This window comes from Orycteropus afer, unplaced genomic scaffold (assembly GCF_000298275.1).
Source record: "Orycteropus afer afer isolate SDZICR_OR568_19922 unplaced genomic scaffold, OryAfe1.0 scaffold00404, whole genome shotgun sequence".
In the NCBI taxonomy this organism is placed as follows: Eukaryota; Metazoa; Chordata; class Mammalia; order Tubulidentata; family Orycteropodidae; genus Orycteropus; species Orycteropus afer.
The window spans coordinates 610739-616505 of NW_006921991.1; the positions used below are offsets into that span (position 1 = coordinate 610739).

At 39.9% G+C, this 5767-nt stretch overlaps 1 pseudogene; it reads right to left on the reverse strand.

Annotated features, from left to right (window-relative positions):
• Positions 1–4043: 4043 nt before the first annotated feature.
• Positions 4044–4481, reverse strand: LOC103207961 (annotated as a pseudogene).
• Positions 4482–5767: the final 1286 nt, after the last annotated feature.

The following is a 5767-nucleotide window of genomic DNA, read 5'->3' on the forward strand; positions in this document are numbered from 1 at the left end:
ATCATCATTCAATATGTTGCCCATAGAATCTTTCAATATTGCAACTCAAGGCTTAATTTTTTTTTTTTCTTCAGTTCATTCAGCTTGAGAAATGCCAAGCATGTTCTTCTCTTTTGGTTTTCTAACTCCAGGTCTTTGCACATTTCAATTTTTCTTTTAAATGAAATTGTAATTTAATGAAAAGTTTACAAATGATGTTTAGATATTTCACTGTCATCTGGGAATAACAATTGCCAGCACAAGTTTAGAAACAATTTATTTATTATTTATTTAATTATTATTATTGTGCTTTGAGTGCAAATTTACAGAACAGAATTTGTTTTATATTCAACAGTTCATGTACATTTGGTTTCACTCCCCAATTACCATCCCCAACACTAACCCACTCTCCTCCTCTCCCTTCCCTGTGCCCCCCATCCCTCTGCCCTTCTTACTTAAGAACGTCTATCTGTCCAGCTTTTCCTCCATGTGAATGCTGCCCCTCTGGTGCCCCAGGGCCAATTGCTCCAAGGGGTGTATCTCTGTAGAGTACATGGGTACATCGCCCTGGGTTGGGTGTTCTGCCTGTAAGTCTTACTACTGTTGGGCTGAGAGTGAGTTTTATCCCAGGCCTGAAGTGTATCCCAGGGCCATAGTCTTGAGGCACCCACCAAACTCCATCTGATCAGTAATTCTGGTCGTTATTGTGTTTTTGAATTTTGTTCCACATTTTTCCTCCCAATCTATCTAGGATCTCCAGTTTTGATACCTTCCTGAGAGGTTGGCATTGGTGGCTGGGCACCATCTGGTTCTTCTGATCTCGTGGTCCATCATATCCTAGGGCTGATTGTTTCCAAATGCCCTTGGTTTTCTTCACTCTTCTTTGCTTCAAACTAGAGAAGACCATTAGCTGCATCTTAGATAGCTGCTCAAAAGCTTTTAAGACCCTAGTCGTTAATCACCAAATGTATTGTGCCAATTGAGCCCAGTGTTCCACAAGACTATGGTCCTGAATCAGCAAACCCAGTAGTTCTCTCTCCCAAGGTGCCTGGCTGTCTCTGAGGGATTGCTCCAAGTCTGTTTTCTGTTGCTTCTGTAATGATTGCGGTTATTTTGTATCACTAGTATCTGTGTAAGATTGTCCTCAGCTGAATCTATCATTGGTCTAGAGTATATTCCTGTTCACCAACCCCCATGATCTTCTCAGTTATGTGTGTATTTATCTGTAGCCTGGTGTTTGGTGTTAGTGGTAATGCAATATTGTGCGTATAGTGGTATTAGCCTCTGCCATCTATATCTTATGTGCAGAATTCAGTGTCCTCCCTTTCCCCAATGTTGTCATACAAGTCACAGACTCTTTCCATACAATCCCTTCCCTTATGCATGTGGCCCCCACCTAGTCCAAAACTTTCCCCTGCCCTTCCTTCTCATCCCAGGCTCTAGATGGGTGAAAGCCCCTCGACCTGGGCCTTCAGCTCTGCCTCTTGCTCCTGGCCCACTGAAGCTAGAGGTATCTCTTCAATCAGGCACCTGCTGGCTGCTGAGGCTAACAAGCCCAAGGTCAACAAGTGAAAAGGAACAGTCTTGATATTTCCAAACCACATGGCAGGCTATTGGGTCAAGTCCATTGAAAGTCCCAAGACTGGCAGAGCATGGCAGGCTACTGAACAACGACTCAGCTACATGCAGGGTTCAAGCATGCCATAAGCTGGAGACCTTCCTCAAAATTGCTTCTTATATACTGGAAGCAGACCACATCCCTAAAGCAGCTACTCAGCTGCTCCAATAGATTCCAGCATGGAGTTAATTACCAGTCTGACCATGGGGAATAACTACATCCAGCTTCCCAGCCACTCAAGCAGGCCCAGCCCAGTTGACACACAAACTTAACTACCACACACCCCCAATTGGGATTAAAGAAAAGATTAAATGAAAGATTCTGAATTTGATGATTAGAAACCAAAGAGAATCTCCTTGTCAGATCCTCTGTGCCTCTGGAAGAAGTCCAAGCCCTCATTTCTTTGAGAAAAAGTATAGATAATTGCCACATCCAAACCCTTTAGCTATTTAACTTGCCAAATAATCCAATTATTTATTTATTTAATATTTGATTATAAAGTAAGACTATAAGGTACTCTTATTCAATTGTAAAGGACGTGCTCATAATTTTTATAAAGTACACCATTTATTGAGCACTTACCATGGGTCAGACACCCTGTGCTAATACTTTACATATATTCTTTCTTTTAAATTTAACCAGTTGTATCTACTGATATAACTACCCCCACATTGCAAATAAGGAAGTTGAGGTTTAGAAGGGCTAAGTAACTTTCCCAAGGACACATAGCCACTAAATGACAGTGTAGACATGCAATTATGTCTCAGACCCAAAGTTCAAGCTCTTGGTCACCACTCTACACCTCCAGCCAGGCATGTATTTTTATAAAGCACTCTGCAAAAACGTTTAAAGAAGAACGTGTATGTTTCTTTCTTTTCTTTTTTTTAACCAAAAAATCAGGATTTTATTTTAAGAAAATAATCTATCCTCCCTCTCTGTCATCCCCACTGTCACAGAGGCCACAATGCTCTCCTGATAAACCTTTTGTGCCACTCTATTCCCAGCCCCCTTGCAGACTAGTTCTAATGAATGGACTGTGAGCACAAGGGACATGTGTCACTTGCAGGGAGAAGCAGTGAAAGGCCTGTGCATCATTTTCTAGTTTCTCTTCCCTTGCCTTGACAATTGAGAGAGACACATGCTCTGGATGGCATCTACAATACTGTGAATCCGCCATCAGTCCCTAAGGACTATGTGGAGCAGAGCTGCCTCCATTAACTCATGATGAACATGTAGCACTAAGGAAAAACAGGTCATTATTGTATTAGGCTACTGACATCTGAGGGTCGGTTTATTACTAAAGCATAACCTAGTCTATCTTGACTAATACACTTGCCCAATAATATATAATATTAAATAGGAAAAAAACACCTTTATGTACAAGGATTTTTATTGTGACATTAAAAACAAGTAAGAACATAAACACCTAACAGACAAATAAATAAACTACATATTATACAACATAATAGGTAGTGAAGCCATCATTAAAATACTTGTGTTACTTATCATATGTTGTCATTTGTTGTTGTTGTTATGTGCCGTTGAGTCGGACCTGACTCATAGCATCCCCTCCTTGGGTTTCCGAGGCAGTATCACAACAGAAGTAGATTGTTCCATCTTCCTTCCGAGGAGTGGCTGGTGGATTTGAACCGCCAGCCTTCTGGTTAGCAGTCAAGTGCCTTAGGCACTATGCTTAGGTGCTGTCAGGTGGGTTCTAACTCATAGAGGCCCTATGTACAACAGAGCAAAACACTGCTTGGTCTTACACCATCCTTACCATTGTTGCTATGTTTGAGCCCATTGTGGCAGCCACAGTGTTGATCCAGCTTGTTGAGGGTCTTCCTCTTTTTCATTGACCATCTACCAAGCATGATGTCCTTCTCCAGGGACTGGTCTATAACACATCCAATAACACATCAGATAACACATCCAAAGTACAAGAGAGGAAGTCTCACCATCCTTTCCTCTAAGGAGCATTCTGGCTGTACTTCTTCCAAGACAGATCTGTTCCTTCTTCTGGCAATCTATTGTGCATTCAATATTCTTTGCCAACACAACAATTCAAGGCATCACTTCTTCATTTTCCTTATTCATTGAGCAGCTTTCATATGTATATGAGATGACTGAAAATACCATGGCTTGGGTCAAGTGCACCTTAGTACTCAAAGTGCTATCTTTGCTTTTTAGCATTTTAAAGAGGTCTTTTGCGGCAGATATGCCCACTGAAAAATGTCACTTGATTTCTTTCTTTGTCTTTTTCTGGAAATATTCCCAATTTTCATTCATAAAATTATTAATCAAAATTACAAGGTAGATTTACAGAGCCACTTAACAATAATAAAACAAGAGGGAAATGAAATGTTCCAGAGACATCTTGAACAATTCCCAAGAACACACACCAGCCTAGAAATGTAAGTTTAAACTCTGGTTCAACAACAGGTTATATTCATTCCTGCATTTTCTCAGTAAGTTCTTCCTTATATTTGCCCTTCTCTTTTCCAACATGGCAAGATTTGGATTTGCATTCAAGAATTTTTTTCCAATCTTTGTCCAATTTTAGCCTGGTGGTAACTACCTTGCTTGGGTGAATGCCGACATGAACAGTGGTACCAGTAGCCTTCTCACGTTGCACCCTCTGGATGAAGATGTCATGCTTCTTTCTGTACACCTGGACTACCTTGTCAGTTTGCTGACCTATGTAGTGTCCTCAAGCCACTTGGACTTCATCATCTTTCCTAATGGGCATAGGGTGAATGCTATACTTCTGCTGCAACTCGTTGGAGAGCGAGGACCACATGATCTTCCTGCGCAAGTGCAAAGGTGCATTGAAGTGGCGTTTGTGGTTCTTGCTGTGGTCTGAGGTCACAAGGGGGTTGAACTTCATGATGACTATCTCTCCTCACCCTGTGTCAGGCGGCCCCCTGATTTCTTGATAGCTGCTTCTCTGGGCATTGATTGTGGATCGAGATAAAATGAAATCCTTGACAACTTCTGTATTTTCTCTGTTCATCATGCTTATTGTTCCAGTTGTGAGGATTTTCGTTTTCTTTATGTTGAGGTGTAATCTATAATAAAGACTTTAGTCTTTCATCTTCATCAATAAGTTCTTCAAGTCCTCTTCACTTTAAGTAAGCAAGGTTGTGTCATCTGCATGTTGCAGGTTATTAATGAGTCTTCCTCCAATCCTGATACAATGTTCTTCCTTATACAGTCTGGCTTCTCAGATTATTTGCTTAGCATACAGATTAAACAAGTATGGTGAAAGGACACAACCCTGACACACACCTTTCCTGATTGTAAACCATGCAGTATACCCTTGTTCTTTTTGACTGACTGCCTCTTGGTCTATGTACAGGTTCTGCATGAGCACAATTAAGTGCTCTGGGATCCCCATTCTTCACAAAGTTATCCATAATTAATTATGATATATTAATAAATGGAAGAAACAAATTACAAGCTTTATCTTCTTTGAAGTGCATAACAAAATGAAGTATCTATAACACATACAGGCTAAAAGAGACCTGGAAAAAATAAAACCAGTGTTTTGAAAAGTAGTGGGATAAGAAGGCAGGAGGCACAGTGTTCTTTTCATGATATAATTTATAAAATAATATATTAAAATTGATCCTTTTCCCCTATGTTGTTGTTGTAATTTGCTGTTGAGTCGGACCCGACTCATAGCAACCCCTCCTTGGGTTTCTGAAGCAGTATCACTATGGAAGTAGATTGCCCCATCTTCCTTCCGAGGAGTGGCTCAAATTAAAATTTTCCTTTTAATTATATATTTCCTAGGGGAAAACATTAGAAAATAAGAATAGAAAAGTGGAAGTAAAAGAAACTTTTAAGTTAATAATATTCGTTTTAACATATTTACAATAAGTTTTCATCTCCTTTAATAAAAAGAAATCAGACTCTGGCCAATTAAACATTCATCTCTCTTCAGATCTCTAGTTCAAATCTCTCCTTAGTGTCAGGGCCCTGCCAAGATAATCCCAAATCCTACTACTTAGTCAACTGACCTACTCAGGAAGACTCAACCATAAATGACACATCCTCAGGGAAATTTCATTAACTTCAGAAATTTTTGTGAACTTTTCCTATCATTTAAAAAGAAAAATAAAATTAATAAAGAATGTCTGCCTTGGGCATTGTGCTGTCTAAATGAGATCC